Genomic DNA, 21,731 nt, shown 5'->3' with positions numbered 1-21,731 from the left:
CACCAGATTATTTACTGAAACTAAACAACTTTGACAAGACTATGAAATAACAGCCTTGCAAAACACAAATCAAATGTCCAACCAAAAGAGATTCACAGTTCATAGCAGTAGAATTGATCCCATCAAACAACTTTTAAATGCTGTTACCAATCATTCGTTACAGAATTGTTGCAAAGTTCCATCCACATCGCAACACAAGTATCAACACTTTGAAATTCTGAATATTAAAGTGAAGGTAAACTTTGGTTAATGAAAGCCCGTTTTTTAAAAATACTAATTAAAAACAGGGGCACTTTCATTCATCAAAGTTTACAAATCAGACGTTTTGATTAAAAACTTACCTTTTTTTCTTTTCACAGCCAGAGCAGCTTCCCCCTCCTGGAAATCCTCTCTTCACACATCAGCAATGACTAATCCAGCTTCCTCCAATCACGGCTTTCCCCCCAGGGTAGTCATTGCCTGAGGCCATGCTGTGATTGGAGGAAGCCAGATTAGTCATTGCTGACGTATGCATAGAGGATCTCTAGGTGGGGGAAGCTGCTCTGGCTGTGAAAAGAAAAAAAGGTAAAGTTTTTAATCAAAACGGCTGATTTGTAAACTTTGATAAATGAAAGTGCCCCTGTTTTTAATAGTATTTTTCAAAAACGGCCCTTTCATTCATCAAAGTTTACCTTCACTTTAAGGTCATGGTTGCAACACACCCCTTTACCACTATTGACTTTCATGTATGTGTTGCTTTGATAAACTGTAATCCACATTGCCATATCGTTTGTGCAGGATTAAGCAGGGTTTAAGCAGTACACAGACCTTTTGTGAGGCTCACGGCACTGCTATTTTCATCAGCCCGTGACTTATACTCACAATACCACTTAGGTTTTACGGTATTCAGTCTGCCTTCTATTTAGCTTTCCAGGGTGCGTATTAGACCATAAGACAATACCAGGCAGTCCAGCGTTAGTTGTTTTAGAGACGGCAAAACACGCCTTCAGAGAGGGGATGAGATCCACTACTTGCAGCAAGCTGTGACAACATATCAGCGGGGAGCAGCTGACACCACCGCGGACAAACAAACCTTTATATATTTTTTAATACTTTTGTATACATAGTAGAAAGATAGTACAGTACTGTAAGTAGAAAGGTAATTTTGTTGTTTTATATAAATATAAACTGTTAATTTGCACCTTAGAACACACAAAAAAAAAAAACAATTCAAAGACACAGGCAAAAAAGATTGGGATTTGCAGGCATTGAAAAATAGTAATTTTTGATAATTTTTTAAAAAAAAAAAAATATTTATTGAAAATAATGTTGGAATTCAGGATTTGGGGATTTGTACTTGTGTATGTGTAACACACACACACACACACACATATATATATATATATATATACACACACACACACACACACACACAAATACAGTATCTCACAAAAGTGAGTACACCCCTCACACTTTATGTAAATATTTTATTATATATTTTCATGTGCCAACACTGAAGAAATTACACTTTGCTACAATGTAAAGTAGTGAGTGTACAGCCTGTATAACAGTGTAAATTTGCTGTTATACAGGCTGTACACTCCCTCAAAATAACTCAACACACAGCCATTAATGTCTAAACCGACGGCAACAAAAGTGAGTACACCATAAGTGGAAATGTCCAAATTGGGCCCAATTAGCCATTTTCCCTCCCTTTTGTCATGTGACTTGTTAGTGTTACAAGGTCTCAGGTGTGAATGGGGAGCAGGTGTGTTAAATTTGGTGTTATCGCTCTCACTCTCTCTCATACTGGTCACCTGAAGTTCAACATGGCACCTCATGGCAAAGAACTCTCTGAGGATCTGAAAACAAGAATTATTGCTCTACATAAAGATGGCCTAGGCTATAAGAAGATTGCCAATACAATGAAACTAAGCTGCAGCTGTCAGGGTGCTACAACCCTTAATGTAGTAGGATCTCAACTGCAGACTGTCACTTTAAGGTGTAGGTGTGAGACTTTAGATGTAATACTTGTTTTCTTGTTACAGGAGTTACAGGTATCACCTGTATTACTGATATAAATAGTCTGTGATACTATTCCCTTAGTTCAGGGTTAGTGGTAACCTTTAATGAGTGATATAGATGTGAAGATTCTTTGTCACAGAGTTAACTGGATACTTATGTAGTTCAATTCTACCAGTTGTGGTAAACAAACAGTTTGACTTAGAAATGAAAGGGGTACCTTATGAATGGGAGACGTGTCCGTGCTGCAGCGCTTGTGTTCTGCCTGTGTGAACTTCCTCCAATCAGAGCACAGAAACAGCTGACAGGCAATCAGCGTGAGAGTTACCTGAGTCGGGTCTACGTGGTAGCAAGTGGAAGCAGACCGGGAGGTGTGTCACTGGACTCCTATCACAGTGAACGATTGCTGGCAGGCTGCCCGGTACTAAGGCAGGGACGGAGTTTGTCGCGAGCGGGTATGTCCCGCGAACAGAATTTGTAATCCCTCTGCAGTGGAGTAGAAAAGCCGGTGAGTCTTTGTAAGGGGAGCAAGCCACAAGTAGAAATTCCTTCAGTTAGCGGTTATACCGCGGTGATGATTGGATTGAGAGCCAAGTCGGCTTGCTTTACACTATAAGCGGAACTAGGATGGGAAAACTTTAAGTCCAAGTAGAAAGTATTAAAGTCAGTGTTAAAGTATAACAATTGTGGAAGTAGCCAAAAGGTTCAGAGTAAGCGTCCTCTCACATGAGATTCAGGTAGTCTAAACAAATTAATCGGCAGGTGGAAGGGGGAGGAGCAAGAATAAATAAGATTGAGTTAAAGGTACAGGTGCCAATCCTGACAGCAGCATGGTGGGCAAGACCATACAGTGGTTTCCCATCACAGATTCTACTCAGAACAGGCCTCGCCATGGTCGACTAAAGAAGTTGACTGCACATGCTCAGCGTCATATCCAGAGGTTGTCTTTGGGAAATAGACGTACGAGTGCTGCCAGCATTGCTGCAGAGGTTGAAGGGCTCAGCCTTTCAGTGCTCAGACCATATTCCGCACACTGCATCAAATTGGTCTGCATGGCTGTCGTCCCAGAAGGAAGCCTCTTCTAAAGAGGATGCACAAGAAAGCCCGCAAACAGTTTGCTGAAGGCAAGCAGACTAAGGACATGGATTACTGGAACCATGTCCTGTGGTCCGATGAGACAAAGATAAACTTATTTGGTTCAGATGGCATCAAGCGTGTGTGGCGGCAACCAGGTGAGAAGTACAAAGACAAGCGTGTCTTGTCTACAATCAAGCATGGTGGTGGGAGTGTCATGGTCTGGGCCTGCATCAGTGCTGCCGGCACTGTTGAGCTACAGTTCTTTGTCTTATTAAATTTGCAGGGTTCAGTACTGCATACTGTTGGTTACTATATATGTTCATTGATGTATATACAGCGTTTATATTGTACACTATTAATACTAAGTTATTCCCTATATTTTTGTTTATAATGATTTGGTAGTTTAAAAGTATGAATTAAATATAAGTATAACCTGCCTCGTAAAGCATATAGCCTCTAACAAGACACTGTTCATTGTAAGTCAAATTGTGTTATTTACTAACTTATATTTACTATTAGTATTATTTTTGATATATGTACCAAGGTCTGAGCCTATATGTTATGTATAGATTGCTGATCACGGTTGCTGGTGAGGCTATGTAAATAATCCTTATTTCTATGTTGTAAAATGGATTTAATCAGGGGTGAAACTACAGGGGGTGCAGAGGGCCGCAAATGCAACTGGGGTGGGGGCCTAGCTTCAAAAAAAAAAAAAATCTTTAAAAAAAAAAAAAAAAATGTTGACCTGCCACTGCCTGCACTGATATCATGTGAGTGTGACATGATGCTTCACTAGTGTCTCTGACTACAGGGGTTAGTCTTTCTGTTTTACCCATTGGTGTTTATGTGTATGTGACTGTGTGTGTGTATTTATGCATGTGTGTGTGTGTGTATGTATGTATGTGACTGTGTGTGTGTATTTATGCATGTGTGTATGTATGTATGTATGTATGTGACTGTGTGTGTGTATTTATGAATGTATGTGTGTGTGTGTATGTTTGTTGAACCAGCAAATTACAGACCATGTTACTACAGTATGGGGGGAGGGGGTAAACAGTGTCACTATACAGTACCACTATATACAGTACGGGGGGCTGGACTATGTCACAGACTACTGTGGTCACTTTATAAAGTACTGGGGCAGGTAGGGTCAGGCCAGCCATCTCACCGGCAGATTACAGACTGTGTCACTGACCCACTATATACAGTACTGGTGGGTTAAACAGTGTTGCTATATACAGTAATAGGGTGTCAGACCATCTCACAGACTGTGGGCACAGGGTACCTCCTTTTGCAGACGTAATCTAATTCACATTTTTTTTTTCTGTGTTAAATGTTAAATATATATATATCAAGTTCACTTTGTTGGGGTGGGGGGCCCTTCTTAGATTCTTGCACCTGGGCCCTGTGGTTTCTAGTTACGCCTCTGGGTTTCATTATGATTAGTTTTGTTACTATGTGCAAGAAGCAATTAAGTTTCAATTCACCTGTGGGAAGCATGGTAAATAGGGCAGAATCTATGCAGCAGACATCAATTGATTGTGCCTGAGGAAACCCCAAGTGACGTAGGGTGAAACACGTGTAGCGGCTTTTCTATCGGCTGATGCCGATTTCCACGCTGTTTGGAATTACAGCGTTCTAAATACTTCAGACCCTGGTGCCCTTTGTAACACTCCCTATGTGAGCACAGGACGTCTACTGTGAATGCCGGTGAGCGGTGCATGTGAGCAACACGGGGCGAAATCACTACAATACTCAACATACAGGTAACACTAAGGAGACGCTGAGTGAGAAGCGCAGTGTGTTTTTTGCTTGTCTGACATGGAGGAGGACGCTGTATTAGGAGCGTTAGTGTCATTACCCTGTTGGACTGTATTAGGTATCCCATTGGTGTACTTACGGCTTGTTAGCTGCCAGTGTGAGTGGTCTGGGATGAAACGCAGGGTTTAGTGATAACCTATATGCCCCTTATTGTGTTTGGACTGGAGCCTGCTTGAACAATAACTGTTCTGCCACATAGGGAACGAGGGTGACTATCAGGAGGATCCAGCCAGTTTTGTTTTTGCATTCACAAGTAGCAGCAACTGTCCAGATTTAAGGACTATTTACTTAAGGATCCATGACTTTGGGACTATCCTATAGCTATATTTTTTTAGCTTTCTTGCTGTATGATTATACTAACGGCGATCCCTGTAATACGCTATTGGGTAATGAATGATTTGCATATGCTATATACCTTTAGACCATTAATTGTATGGTTCTTTTTTGTTAGTTATTTTTGTTTTTGCACACTGTACACAACTTTAATCGATTTCTGTTTATTATTGCTCATTAAGCACCCGTGGTTGTGTATTATTGCTCATTAAGCACCCGTGGTTGTGCGTTTTTGAGAATCTAGTAGTTCTTAATATTTTTTTTATTAAGGCTTAATATGGGGTTGCTGGATAAGGTTTACTAAATGTTTTCTCTAAACCTCTGTGCACCTTGGTACCCATGTCAGCATTGGAGTACTGTGGGTCCTTGACCATAGCCACTATATCCATTATCAGCTGGTACAAAAGTTGTGTGTATATGTATGTGTGTATATATATATATATATATATATATATATATATATATATATATATATATATATATATATAAAACATGGAAGGGAACTGCACTCCAAGACCGGATCAGGTACACATCCTGTGACTCAGTACCATCCAGCCCTGGGTGCTAAATAGCACTCCAAAAAAGCTGTGATGTCACCAGAGCCACAGGCAGTTAACCCCAGTCCGGAATGGGTGCAAGAACCAAGGGAGATTACAAATAAAAAGTAATACAACACATAGAAACACCCAGTACACACCAGCTAGCTCACAGCTAAGATAAAATCACAACTGGAAAGGTTAGTCACCGCATCTGGCCAAATGGGAAAGCTCAGGCACCACGTCAAGGTCCTTTCCTTAGCCTGAGTCCCTAACACAGACACACCATCATGCGAGCTCACAAAGCTAAACAAACTGAGAACAAAGAAGGGGTGCACAGGTGGCTGTAATCATTATATAATTTTTTTTTTTTTCTATCCTCGAGATAACTTGATCTTACTTTCAAGGTAACTGAATCTAATGATAGCATCTCTTTTAATAGTTATTTTTATTAGCAATTGACTTCAAATGCTTAATTTAAAGGGATATTGCAGTGAATAATTAAATAAACAAACAAATAACAAATAAAGATATTAGATTGTAAGCTCATTATAGCAGGACCCCCTCTTCTTGTGTATGTTTTGTTTAGTCTGTTTTACGCACCTGTATATTTATTTGTTTATTTTACCTTAAATCACTGTCATTGTGTACTCGGCGGTACAGAATTTGTTAGCGCTTTGCTTAGCACAGTCTAATTTCTCAATGTACTTTCAATTTAATGCATATAACAAAATAGAGATTTTTTTATGTTTAACAAAGTTTAATCTAATGTCTTTATTCATAGTAGCCACATTTTGCTGCCGAACACACTTCTTTGTGGCTTTCTTTCTACAATAGTAAAATAATATTTTTCGGAAAGTTCTTCCCAACAGTGTTACCGACGTTCCATCATTTACGATATGCTGCTACTCCATTTTGACAGAGATTATATTAAGAGTTTGAGTTAAACCTCCGTAGATGAGCAACACAGAGACATTCTCCATTCCAGTCAGGGGCAGTAACACCTAGAGAGGATTGATCTGTCAGTGCAGGGCGTCAGGTGCACCCTCCCCCGCCTCTCTCGTGACTAGAGGCCATGCAAATGTGTGTGAGCCGCAGACTGATGCGATCTGCAGCAGCAGCTTCCTTTGTGTCGGAGGATAGTGTTGGCTTCAGATGGGGGTACCAGCAAGCTGTCTACTTTCCTTGGCTCCCTTCCTAGTACACACAGGAAGTGTGGAATTTCTGATGCGCTTTGGCACAGAATCTGCAGATCAAAGCTGACATCTGCCCTTTTGGGATTGCTTAAAGCTTCTGTTTGACACTAGTAGGCTAGCATGAGCCGGTGTTATTTCTTTTTTTAAAAAACTCTTGTATAGTATTTAAGTTATCAGAATGAATGCTACATATACTTTTAGTTACAGAGACGTCAATGGCAGGATTCAATTTCAGAAGATGAGCTATAAAATTATAGAACGGGTTATTTTATGAGATATTTAAATGGTTAAGTTTAAAAAAAACAAAAAAAACAATTACAAATCGTAGGCTCCTGGCACCCCCCATTTGTATTTGCACTGCAGCCAGTGTGTTCTATCTACCCTGAGTGGAACCATATGTACAGAAGGCTGCAGTGCATATTTATAGCAGGGCTGCACTGAGCGGCAGGTAGGATATATAAAATGCTATCTCTCCGCATATGTATGCAGGAGGTTTAAGAGAAAATGCTTTTGATCTTCAGTTTATTTTCTCAGTTAAAAGCAAGCACTGTGTGGGTAAACATTTGTAGTAGTATATTAAAGTGTTACATTTATTTTTCTTTTAACTTTTATGATTCAGATAGGGCAGGTAATTTTAAACAACTTTCCAATTTACTGTTATTATCAAATTTGCCTTGTTCTATTGATATTCTTTATTGAAAGCTAAACCTAGGCTCATATGCTTATTTGTAAGCCTTTGAAGGCCGCCTTTTATCTCAGTGCATTTTGGCAGTTTTTCATAGCTAGACAGTGCTAGTTCATGTGTGCCATATAGAGAACATTGTGCTCACTCCCATGAAGTTATCATTCAGCACTAATTGAATGCAAGTCTGTCAAAAGTACTGAGATAAGGGAGCAGTCTGCAGAGGCCTAGATATGAGGTAATCACTTAAGTAAAAAGTATATTAATATAACAGTGATCATAAAAATCGGGGCTGTTAGAGTACTTGAGGACTGGAGTTAAGAAACACTGCCCTAAAGTAGTGTGCAGGGATACTTAAAGGGATACTGAAATCAATTTTTTTATTTCATGATTCAGATAGAGCAGGCAATTTTAAGCAACTTTCTAATTTACTCCTATTATCAATTTTTCTTCATTCTCTTTGTATCTTTATTTGAAAGAGTAGCAATGTTAGTTTAGGAGCCTGCGTTTAGCCACCAGTCAGCAAGCACTACGCAGGTGCTGAACCCAAGATGGGCTGGCTTGAAAGCTTACATTGCTGCTTTTTCATATCAAGATACCTAGAGAACGAAGAAAAATTGTTAGTGACACTGTACCCAAATTTTTTATTTTGTAATTCAGAAAGAGCATGCAATTTTAAGCAACTTTCTAATTTACTCCTATTATCAATTTTTCTTCGTTCTCTTGCTATCATTATTTGAAAAAGAAGGCATCTAAGCTTTTTCTTTCATGTAATTAACAAGAGTCCATGAGCTAGTGACGTATGGGATATACATTCCTACCAGGAGGGGCAAAGTTTCCCAAACCTTAAAATGCCTATAAATACACCCCTCACCACACCCACAAATCAGTTTTACAAACTTTGCCTCCAAGGGAGGTGGTGAAGTAAGTTTGTGCTAGATTCTACGTTGATATGCGCTCCGCAGCAAGTTGGAGCCCGGTTTTCCTCTCAGCGTGCAGTGAATGTCAGAGGGATGTGAAGAGAGTATTGCCTATTGAATGCAGTGATCTCCTTCTACGGGTTCTATTTCATAAGGTTCTCTGTTATCGGTCGTAGAGATTCATCTCTTACCTCCCTTTTCAGATCGACGATATACTCTTATATTTACCATTTCCTCTACTGATTCTCGTTTCAGTACTGGTTTGGCTTTCTACAAACATGTAGATGAGTGTCCTGGGGTAAGTAAGTCTTATTTTCTGTGACACTCTAAGCTATGGTTGGGCACTTTATTTATAAAGTTCTAAATATATGTATTCAAACATTTATTTGCCTTGACTCAGAATGTTCAACTTTCCTTATTTCCAGACAGTCAGTTTCATATTTGGGATTATGCTTTAAATTATCATATTTTTTCTTACCTCAAAAATTTGACTTTTTTCCCTGTGGGCTGTTAGGCCCGCGGGGGGGCTGAAAATGCTTCATTTTATTGCGTCATTCTTGGCGCGGACTTTTTTGGCGCAAAAATTCTTTTCCGTTTCCAGCGTCATACGTGTCGCCGGAAGTTGCGTCATTTTTGACGTTATTTTGCGCCAAAGATGTCGGCGTTCCGGATGTGGCGTCATTTTTGGCGCCAAAAGCATTTAGGCGCCAAATAATGTGGGCGTCTTATTTGGCGCCAAAAAATATGGGCGTCGCTTTTGTCTCCACATTATTTCAGTCTCATTTTTCATTTGCTTCTGGTTGCTAGAAGCTTGATGTTTGGCATTTTTTTCCCATTCCTGAAACTGTCTTATAAGGAATTTGATCTATTTTGCTTTATATGTTGTTTTTTCTCTCACATATTGCAAGATGTCTCACGTTGCATCTGAGCCAGAAGATACTACAGGAAAACCACTGCCTGCTGGATCTACCAAAGCTAAGTGTATCTGCTGTAAACTTTTGGTAGCTATTCCTCCAGCTGTTGTTTGTAATAATTGTCATGACAAACTTGTTAAAGCAGATAATATTTCCTTTAGTGATGTACCATTGCCTGTTGCAGTTCCCTCAACATCTAAGGTGCAGAATGTTCCTGATAACATAAGAGATTTTGTTTCTGAATCCATAAAGAAGGCTTTGTCTGTTATTTCTCCTTCTAGTAAACGTAAAAAGTCTTTTAAATCTTCTCTCTCTACAGATGAATTTTTAAATGAACACCATCATTCTGATTCTTTGGACTCTTCTGGTTCAGAGGATTCTATCTCAGAGATTGATGCTGATAAATCTTCATATTTATTTAAGATGGAATTTATTCGCTCTTTACTTAAAGAAGTACTAATTGCTTTAGAAATAGAGGATTCTAGTCCTCTTGATACTAATTCTATACGTTTGGATAAGGTTTTTAAAGCTCCTGCGGTTATTCCAGAAGTCTTTCCTGTTCCTAATGCTATTTCTGCAGTAATTTCTAAGGAATGGGATAAATTGGGTAATTCATTTACTCCTTCTAAACGTTTTAAGCAATTATATCCTGTTCCGCCTGACAGGTTAGAATTTTGGGACAAAATCCCTAAAGTTGATGGGGCTATTTCTACCCTTGCTAAACGTACTACCATTCCTACGTCAGATGGTACCTCGTTTAAGGATCCTTTAGATAGAAAAATTGAATCTTTTCTAAGAAAAGCTTATCTATGTTCAGGTAATCTTCTTAGACCTGCTATATCATTGGCTGATGTTGCTGCAGCTTCAACTTTTTGGTTGGAAACTCTAGCGCAACAAGTAACAAATCGTGATTCTCATGATATTATTATTCTTCTCCAGCATGCTAATAATTTCATCTGTGATGCCATTTTTGATATTATTAGAGTTGATGTTAGGTTTATGTCTCTGGCTATCTTAGCCAGAAGAGCTTTATGGCTTAAGACCTGGAATGCTGATATGGCTTCTAAATCAACTCTACTTTCCATTTCTTTCCAGGGAAACAAATTATTTGGTTCTCAGTTGGATTCTATTATTTCAACTGTTACTGGTGGGAAAGGAACTTTTTTACCACAGGATAAAAAGTCTAAAGGTAAAAACAGGGCTAACAATCGTTTTCGTTCCTTTCGTTTCAACAAAGAACAAAAGCCTGATCCTTCGTCCTCAGGAGCAGTTTCAGTTTGGAAACCATCTCCAGTCTGGAATAAATCCAAGCCTGCTAGAAAGGCAAAGCCTGCTTCTAAGTTCACATGAAGGTACGGCCCTCATTCCAGTTCAGCTGGTAGGGGGCAGGTTACGTTTTTTCAAAGAAATTTGGATCAATTCTGTTCACAATCTTTGGATTCAGAACATTGTTTCAGAAGGGTACAGAATTGGTTTCAAGATGAGACCTCCTGCAAAGAGATTTTTTCTTTCCCATGTCCCAGTAAATCCAGTGAAAGCTCAAGCATTTCTGAATTGTGTTTCAGATCTAGAGTTGGCTGGAGTAATTATGCCAGTTCCAGTTCCGGAACAGGGGATGGGGTTTTATTCAAATCTCTTCATTGTACCAAAGAAGGAGAATTCCTTCAGACCAGTTCTGGATCTAAAATTATTGAATCGTTATGTAAGGATACCAACGTTCAAGATGGTAACTGTAAGGACTATATTGCCTTTTGTTCAGCAAGGGAATTATATGTCCACAATAGATTTACAGGATGCATATCTGCATATTCCGATTCATCCAGATCATTATCAGTTCCTGAGATTCTCTTTTCTAGACAAGCATTACCAATTTGTGGCTCTACCGTTTGGCCTTGCTACAGCTCCAAGAATTTTCACAAAGATTCTCGGTGCCCTTCTGTCTGTAATCAGAGAACAGGGTATTGTGGTATTTCCTTATTTGGACGATATCTTGGTACTTGCTCAGTCTTTACATTTAGCAGAGTCTCATACGAATCGACTTGTGTTGTTTCTTCAAGATCATGGTTGGAGGATCAATTTACCAAAAAGTTCTTTGATTCCTCAAACAAGGGTAACCTTTCTGGGTTTCCAGATAGATTCAGTGTCCATGACTCTGTCTTTAACAGACAAGAGACGTCTAAAATTGATTACAGCCTGTCGAAACCTTCAGTCTCAATCATTCCCTTCGGTAGCCTTATGCATGGAAATTCTAGGTCTTATGACTGCTGCATCGGACGCGATCCCCTTTGCTCGTTTTCACATGCGACCTCTTCAGCTCTGTATGCTGAACCAATGGTGCAGGGATTACACGAAGATATATCAATTAATATCTTTAAAACCGATTGTTCGGCACTCTCTAACGTGGTGGACAGATCACCTTCGTTTAATTCAGGGGGCTTCTTTTGTTCTTCCGACCTGGACTGTAATTTCAACAGATGCAAGTCTCACAGGTTGGGGAGCTGTGTGGGGATCTCTGACGGCACAAGGAGTTTGGGAATCTCAGGAGGTGAGATTACCAATCAATATCTTGGAACTCCGTGCAGTTTTCAGAGCTCTTCAGTTTTGGCCTCTTCTGAAGAGAGAATCGTTCATTTGTTTTCAGACAGACAATGTCACAACTGTGGCATACATCAATCATCAAGGAGGGACTCACAGTCCTCTGGCTATGAAAGAAGTATCTCGAATTTTGGTTTGGGCAGAATCCAGCTCCTGTCTAATCTCTGCGGTTCATATCCCAGGTGTAGACAATTGGGAAGCGGATTATCTCAGTCGCCAAACGTTGCATCCGGGCGAATGGTCTCTTCACCCAGAGGTATTTCTTCAGATTGTTCAAATGTGGGGGCTCCCAGAGATAGATCTGATGGCCTCTCATCTAAACAAGAAACTTCCCAGGTATCTGTCCAGATCCCGGGATCCTCAGGCGGAGGCAGTGGATGCATTATCACTTCCTTGGAAGTATCATCCTGCCTATATCTTTCCGCCTCTAGTTCTTCTTCCAAGAGTAATCTCCAAGATTCTGAGGGAATGCTCGTTTGTTCTGCTAATAGCTCCGGCATGGCCTCACAGGTTTTGGTATGCGGATCTTGTCCGGATGGCATCTTGCCAACCATGGACTCTTCCGTTAAGACCAGACCTTCTGTCACAAGGTCCTTTTTTCCATCCGGATCTGAAATCCTTAAATTTAAAGGTATGGAGATTGAACGCTTGATTCTTGGTCATAGAGGTTTCTCTGACTCCGTGATTAATACTATGTTACAGGCTCGTAAATCTGTATCTCGAGAGATATATTATAGAGTCTGGAAGACTTATATTTCTTGGTGTCTTTCTCATCATTTTTCTTGGCATTCTTTTAGAATACCGAGAATTTTACAGTTTCTTCAGGATGGTTTAGATAAGGGTTTGTCCGCAAGTTCTTTGAAAGGACAAATCTCCGCTCTTTCTGTTCTTTTTCACAGAAAGATTGCTATTCTTCCTGATATTCATTGTTTTGTACAAGCTTTGGTTCGTATAAAACCTGTCATTAAGTCAATTTCTCCTCCTTGGAGTTTGAATTTGGTTCTGGGAGCTCTTCAAGCTCCTCCGTTTGAACCTATGCATTCATTGGACATTAAATTACTTTCTTGGAAAGTTTTGTTCCTTTTGGCCATCTCTTCTGCTAGAAGAGTTTCTGAATTATCTGCTCTTTCGTGTGAGTCTCCTTTTCTGATTTTTCATCAGGATAAGGCGGTGTTGCGAACTTCTTTTGAATTTTTACCTAAAGTTGTGAATTCCAACAACATTAGTAGAGAAATTGTGGTTCCTTCATTATGTCCTAATCCTAAGAATTCTAAGGAGAAATCATTGCATTCTTTGGATGTTGTTAGAGCTTTGAAATATTATGTTGAAGCTACGAAATCTTTCCGTAAGACTTCTAGTCTATTTGCTATCTTTTCCGGTTCTAGGAAAGGCCAGAAAGCTTCTGCCATTTCTTTGGCATCTTGGTTGAAATCTTTAATTCATCTTGCCTATGTTGAGTCGGGTAAAATTCCGCCTCAGAGAATTACAGCTCATTCTACTAGGTCAGTATCTACTTCCTGGGCGTTTAGGAATGAAGCTTCGGTTGACCAGATCTGCAAAGCAGCAACTTGGTCCTCTTTGCATACTTTTACTAAATTCTACCATTTTGATGTGTTTTCTTCTTCTGAAGCAGTTTTTGGTAGAAAAGTTCTTCAGGCAGCGGTTTCAGTTTGAATCTTCTGCTTATGTTTTTTGTTAAACTTTATTTTGGGTGTGGATTATTTTCAGCAGGAATTGGCTGTCTTTATTTTATCCCTCCCTCTCTAGTGACTCTTGTGTGGAAAGATCCACATCTTGGGTAGTCATTATCCCATACGTCACTAGCTCATGGACTCTTGTTAATTACATGAAAGAAAACATAATTTATGTAAGAACTTACCTGATAAATTCATTTCTTTCATATTAACAAGAGTCCATGAGGCCCACCCTTTTTTTGTGGTGGTTATGATTTTTTTGTATAAAGCACAATTATTCCAATTCCTTATTTTATATGCTTCGCACTTTTTTTCTTATCACCCCACTTCTTGGCTATTTGTTAAACTGATTTGTGGGTGTGGTGAGGGGTGTATTTATAGGCATTTTAAGGTTTGGGAAACTTTGCCCCTCCTGGTAGGAATGTATATCCCATACGTCACTAGCTCATGGACTCTTGTTAATATGAAAGAAATGAATTTATCAGGTAAGTTCTTACATAAATTATGTTTTTTTGGTTTCAGTACTCTGTACAGCACTTTTTTATTGGTGGATGAATTTATCCACCAATCAGCAAGGACAACCCAGGTTGTTCACCAAAAATGGGCCGGCATCTAAACTTACATTCTTGCATTTCAAATAAAGATACCAAGAGAATGAAGAAAATTTGATAATAGGAGTAAATTAGAAAGTTGCTTAAAGTTTCATGCTCAATCTGAATCACGAAAGAGATTTTTTAGGTACAGTGTCCCTTTAATAGGAGTAAATGAAAAAGTTGCTTAAAATCAATCTGAATTGTGAAAGAAAAAATCTGGGTTCAGTGCCCCTTTAACTATTGCTTAGATCAGTGCAGGAGCTTATTTAAATCTTTAAAGAGCTATATCTTGGGACCACTCTAAAATGGAAAAAAAACTGCAAATGTTACTAACAAAATGACTATTGTAATGTGTGTAACATTTATTATGCAAGTTATTAGCAGTATGGTGCTTAATTGCTTATATATAATGTTCAGATGGAAAAACGTCCCTCAAGTTTACCTGCTGGAATATTAATAGGTAAAGAATTAGCGGTAGATAAAAAAAACAGAACTGTTTATAAGCAGAATAGATGTTAGAAAAATATTCCTATATATTTGGGATGTAGCCTGTAGTAAATAAAACAATTAGTGAGATTTGTCCTCCAAGAGGTCAAATGAAACACAAGATACTATGAATAATGTAAATGTATTGATACATTTTGTTAAATCATTTTACATTTACCATAATTAAAGGGGATATTCTAGTCAAAATTAAACTTTCACGATTCAGATAGAGCATGCAATTTTAAACAGCTTTCTAATTTACTCCTATTATCAATTGTTGTTCGTTCTCTTGGTATCTTTATTTGAAAAAGCAAGAATGTAAGCATAGGAGCCGGCCCATTTTTGGTTCAGTGCCTGGGTAGCACTTTCTGATTGGTGTCTAAATGTATTGTGTAAATGTATAAATGGGCCGGCTCCTAAGCTTACAATAAAATAAAGATAGCAAGAGAATGAAGAAAAATTGATAATAGGAGTAAATTAGTAAGTTGCTTAAAATTGCATGTTCTATCTGAATCATGAAAGTTAAATTTTGACTAGACTTTTCTTTTAAAAATGCAATTAAAAGCTTGTTAAATGTGAAAAATAATAAAAAGACTATTTTAATGATTCTACATAAACAAAATCTATGTATTTTACGGCACACAATATATTTAGCTTATTGCGTACAAATGGTTTGTTTATTACTTACAAGGTGATCAACGTATAAAAGCCAAAGGCACATTAAGTATGCAGCGCAGCAGAGATTGTTATATGCTTGATATTTCACAAATTAGTCTGAATGCTAATTTCAACTTCTACAAACCTCCTGAAATAATTGTATTTTTAATTCATGACCCTTGTGATTACTAATCCTTGTTTTCTGTTTGAGTAATCTAAACATGCAGCACTGGAAATGTGGCTAATTTATTATCTACTTTCTAAACAACACAAATGTTAATATGGATGGATAGGATAGTGCTTCCTTTTCGTGCAAGAAATTGTTAAACCACATCCTGCAAACCAGTTAAAGGGACACTCAAGTCAAAATTAAACTTTAATGATTCAGATAGAGCATGCAATTTTAAACAACTTTCTAGTTTACTTCCATTAAAGGGACACTAAACCCAATTTTTTCTTTCATGATTCAGATAGAGCATTCAATTTTAAGCAACTTTCTAATTTACTCCTACTATCAATTTTGTGATGCATAGGAGCCGGCCCTTTTTTGGTTGAGACCCTGGGTTATGCTTGGTGGGTAAATGTCAGCCTCCAATAAGCAAGCACTATCCGTGGTACTGAAACAAAAATGGGCTGGCTGCTAAGATTTACATTCATGATTTTCAAATAAAGATACCAAGAGAATGATTATGATAATAATAATAAATAATAACTAGTATTTTTATATAGCGCCTTTCTCCCAGTTGGACTCAAAGTGCTTTTTCAGCGCTCACTCTTGGAATTAACCAAATCGGCAGCTGAATAGTAATAGTTGTTATTATTACCCAATGTAATGGTACTCATTTTATCGACCTTGGAAGGATGAAGGGCTGAGTCGGCCCTGCCGGGATTTGAACTTGTGACCTTGGATCTTTTAAACAGGCTTTTTTGTAGCCAGGGCATTTACCAACTAAGCTACCTCACCGGCCTGATGAAAAATCGATAATAGGAGTAAATGAGAAAACATAATTTATGCTTACCTGATAAATTTATTTCTCTTGTAGTGTATCCAGTCCACGGATCATCCATTACTTGTGGGATATTCTCCTTCCCAACAGGAAGTTGCAAGAGGATCACCCACAGCAGAGCTGCTATATAGCTCCTCCCCTCACTGCCATATCCAGTCATTCGACCGAAACAAGCCGAGAAAGGAGAAACCATAGGGTGCAGTGGTGACTGTAGTTTAATTAAAATTTAGACCTGCCTGAAAAGGACAGGGCGGGCCGTGGACTGGATATACTACAAGAGAAATAAATTTATCAGGTAAGCATAAATTATGTTTTCTCTTGTTAAGTGTATCCAGTCCACGGATCATCCATTACTTGTGGGATACCAATACCAAAGCTAAAGTACACGGATGATGGGAGGGACAAGGCAGGAACTTAAACGGAAGGAACCACTGCCTGTAGAACCTTTCTCCCAAAAACAGCCTCAGAAGAAGCAAAAGTATCAAATTTGTAAAATTTGGAAAAAGTATGAAGGGAAGACCAAGTTGCAGCCTTGCAAATCTGTTCAACAGAGGCCTCATTTTTAAAGGCCCAGGTGGAAGCCACAGCTCTAGTAGAATGAGCTGTAATCCTTTCAGGAGGCTGCTGTCCAGCAGTCTCATAGGCTAAACGGATTATGCTCCGAAGCCAAAAAGAAAGAGAGGTTGCAGAGGCCTTCTGACCTCTCCTCTGTCCAGAGTAAACAACAAACAGGTTAGAAGTTTGGCGAAAATCTTTAGTAGCCTGTAAGTAAAACTTCAAGGCACGGACTACGTCTAGATTATGCAAAAGACGTTCCTTCTTTGAAGAAGGATTAGGACATAATGATGGAACAACAATCTCTTGATTGATATTCTTGTTAGAAACCACCTTAGGTAAAAACCCAGGTTTTGTACGCAGAACAACTTTATCTGAATGAAAGATTGGATAAGGAGAATCACAATGTAAGGCAGATAACTCAGAGACTCTTCGAGCCGAGGAAATAGCCATCAGAAAAAGAACTTTCCATGAAAGAAGTTTGATATCAATAGAATGAAGGGGTTCAAATGGAACCCCTTGAAGAACTTTAAGAACCAAGTTTAAGCTCCATGGAGGAGCAACAGGTTTAAACACAGGCTTAATTCTAACTAAAGCCTGACAAAATGCCTGAACGTCTGGAACTTCTGCCAGACGCTTGTGTAAAAGAATAGACAGAGCAGAAATCTGTCCCTTTAAATAATTAGCTGATAATCCTTTGTCCAAACCCTCTTGGAGGAAGGACAATATCCTAGGAATCCTAACCCTACTCCATGAGTAATTCCTGGATTCACACCAATGAAGATATTTACGCCATATCTTGTGGTAAATTTTCCTGGTGACAGGCTTTTGTGCCTGTATTAAGGTATCAATTACTGACTCGGAGAAGACACGCTTTGATAGGATCAAGCGTTCAATCTCCATGCAGTCAGTCTCAGAGAAAGTAGATTCGGATGATTGAAAGGACCTTGTATTAGAAGGTCTTGTCTCAGAGGCAGAGTCCATGGTGGAAAGGATGACATGTCCACTAGGTCTGCATACCAGGTCCTGCGTGGCCACGCAGGCGCTATCAATATCACCAATGCTCTTTCCTGTTTGATTTTGGCAATCAGATGAGGGAGCAGAAGAAACGGTGGAAACACATAAGCCAGGTTGAAGAACCAAGGCGCTGCTAGAGCATCTATCGGTGCCGCTTCTGGGTCCCTGGACCTGGATCCGTAACAAGGAAGCTTGGCGTTCTGGCAAGACGCCATGAGATCCAATTCTGGTTTGCCCCAACGGAGAACCAATTGAGCAAACATCTCCGGATGAAGTTCCCATTCCCCCGGATGAAAAGTCTGACGACTTAGAAAATCCGCCTCCCAGTTCTCTACACCTGGGATGTGGATCGCTGACAGGTGGCAAGAGTGAGTCTCTGCCCAGCGAATTATCTTGGAGACTTCTGACATCGCTAGGGAACTCCTGGTTCCCCCTTGATGGTTGATGTAAGGCACAGTCGTGATGTTGTCCGACTGAAATCTGATGAACCTCAGTGTTGCTAGCTGAGGCCAAGCCAGAAGAGCATTGAATATTGCTCTTAACTCCAGAATATTTATTAGGAGGAGTTTCTCCTCCTGAGTCCTTGAACCCTGAGCCTTCAGGGAGTTCCAGACTGCACCCCAACCTAGAAGGCTGGCATCTGTTGTTACAATTGTCCAATCTGGTCTGCGAAAGGTCATACCCTTGGACAGATGGGCCCGAGATAACCACCAGAGAAGAGAATCTCTGGTTTCCTGATCCAGATTTAGTAGAGGGGACAAATCTGTGTAATCCCCATTCCACTGACTGAGCATGCATAATTGCAGCGGTCTGAGATGCAGGCGCGCGAATGGCACTATGTCCATTGCCGCTACCATTAAGCCGATTACTTCCATGCACTGAGCCACCATGGGGCGCGGAATGGAGTGAAGAACACGGCAAGCATTTAGAAGTTTTGATAACCTGGACTCCGTCAGGTAAATTTTCATTTCTACAGAATCTATTAGAGTCCCTAGGAAGGAAACCCTCGTGAGAGGAGATAGAGAACTCTTTTCTTCGTTCACTTTCCACCCATGCGACCTCAGGAATGCCAGAACTATCTCTGTATGAGATTTGGCAATTTGAAAGCTTGACGCCTGTATCAGGATATCGTCCAGGTAAGGAGCCACCGCTATGCCTCGCGGTCTTAGGACCGCCAGAAGTGAGCCCAGAACCTTTGTAAAAATTCTTGGGGCTGTAGCCAACCCGAATGGAAGAGCTACAAATTGGTAATGCCTGTCTACAAAGGCAAACCTCAGGAACTGATGATGATTCTTGTGAATCGGAATGTGAAGGTAGGCATCCTTTAAGTCCACTGTGGTCATGTACTGACCCTCTTGGATCATGGGTAAAATGGTTCGAATAGTTTCCATCTTGAATGACGGAACTCTGAGGAATTTGTTTAGGATATTTAAATCCAAAATTGGTCTGAAGGTTCCCTCTTTTTTGGGAACCACAAACAGATTTGAATAAAACCCCTGTCCTTGTTCCGTCCGCGGAACTGGATGGATCACTCCCATTACAAGGAGATCTTGTACGCAGCTTAGGAATGCCTCTTTCTTTATCTGGTTTGCAGATAATCTTGAAAGGTGAAATCTCCCTTGTGGAGGAGAAGCTTTGAAGTCCAGAAGATATCCCTGAGATATGATCTCCAACGCCCAGGGATCCTGAACATCTCTTGCCCACGCCTGGGCGAAGAGAGAGAGTCTGCCCCCTACTAGATCCATTGTCGGATAGATGGCCGCTCCTTCATGCTGTCTTAGAGGCAGCAGCAGGCTTTCTGGCCTGCTTGCCCTTGTTCCAGGACTGGTTAGGTTTCCAGGCCTGCTTGGATTGAGCAAAAGTTCCCTCTTGTTTTGAAGCAGAGGAAGTTGATGCTGCACCTGCCTTGAAATTTCGAAAGGCACGAAAATTAGACTGTTTGGCCTTTGATTTAGTCCTGTCCTGAGGAAGGGTATGACCCTTACCTCCAGTAATGTCAGCAATAATTTCTTTCAAACCAGGCCCGAATAAGGTCTGCCCCTTGAAAGGAATGTTGAGTAATTTAGACTTTGAAGTCACATCAGCTGACCAGGATTTGAGCCATAGCGCCCTACCCGCCTGGATGGCGAATCCGGAATTCTTAGCCGTTAGTTTAGTCAAATGAACAATGGCATCAGAAACAAATGAGTTAGCTAGCTTAAGAGTTCTAAGCTTGTCAACAATTTCAGTCAATGGAGCTGTATGGATGGCCTCTTCCAGGGCCTCAAACCAGAATGCCGCCGCAGCAGTGACAGGCGCAATGCATGCAAGGGGCTGTAAAATAAAACCTTGTTGAATAAACATTTTCTTAAGGTAACCCTCTAATTTTTTTATCCATTGGATCTGAAAAAGCACAACTGTCCTCAACCGGGATAGTGGTACGCTTTGCTAAAGTAGAAACTGCTCCCTCCACCTTAGGGACAGTCTGCCATAAGTCCCGTGTAGTGGCATCTATTGGAAACATTTTTCTAAATATAGGAGGTGGGGAAAAGGGCACACCGGGCCTATCCCACTCCTTACTAGTAATTTCTGTAAGCCTTTTAGGTATTGGAAAAACATCAGTACTCACCGGCACTGCATAGTATTTATCCAGCCTACACAATTTCTCTGGCACTGCAATTGTGTCACAGTCATTCAGAGCAGCTAATACCTCCCAAAGCAATACACGGAGGTTCTCAAGCTTAAATTTAAAATTAGAAATCTCTGAATCAGGTCTCCCCGATTCAGAGACGTCACCCACAGACTGAAGCTCTCCGTCCTCAGGTTCTGCATATTGTGACGCAGTATCAGACATGGCTCTTACAGCATCTACGCGCTCTGTATCTCGTCTAACCCCAGAGCTATCGCGCTTGCCTCTCAATTCAGGCAATCTGGATAATACCTCTGACGGTATTATTCATGATTGCAGCCATGTCCTGCAAAGTAATCGCTATGGGCGTCCCTGATGTACTTGGCGCCATATTAGCGTGCATCCCTTGAGCGGGAGGCGAAGGGTCCGACACGTGAGGAGAGTTAGTCGGCATAACTTCCCCCTCGACAGACCCCTCTGGTGATAATTCTTTTATAGATAAAGACTGATCTTTACTGTTCAAGGTGAAATCAATACATTTAGTACACATTCTCCTATGGGGCTCCACCATGGCTTTTAAACATAATGAACAAGTATCCTCTGTTTCAGACATGTTTGTACAGACTAGCAATGAGACTAGCAAGCTTGGAAAACACTTTAAAGCAAGTTAACAAGCAATATAAAAAACGTTACTGGGCCTTTAAGAGAAACAAATTTTGACAAAATTTGAAATAACAGTGAAAAAAGGCAGTTACACTAACAAAATTTTTACAGTGTATGTAACAAGTCAGCAGAGCATTGCACCCACTTGCAAATGGATGATTAACCCCTTAATAACAAAAACAGAATAATAAATGACAAAAACGTTTTTTAAACACAGTCACAACAACTGCCACAGTCTACTGTGATTGTTACCCTCCTCAAACACGACTTTGAAGCCTTTTGAGCCCTTCAGAGATGTCCTGGATCATGCAGGAAGAAGCTGAATGTCTCTGTCAGTATTTTTATCTGCACAGAAAAGCACTAAAATAGGCCCTTC

General features: G+C 40.0%; 1 protein-coding gene across 2 annotated transcripts in view; it reads left to right on the top strand.

Moving 5' to 3' along the window:
* PLXNB2 (plexin B2) overlaps positions 1-21,731 on the top strand; it is a gene marked incomplete in the record, with an annotated part of 627,297 nt that overhangs the window by 505,759 nt on the left and 99,807 nt on the right.

This window comes from Bombina bombina, chromosome 6 (genome assembly GCF_027579735.1).
Source record: "Bombina bombina isolate aBomBom1 chromosome 6, aBomBom1.pri, whole genome shotgun sequence".
In the NCBI taxonomy this organism is placed as follows: Eukaryota; Metazoa; Chordata; class Amphibia; order Anura; family Bombinatoridae; genus Bombina; species Bombina bombina.
This window is presented reverse-complemented; position numbering and strand designations above follow the sequence as displayed.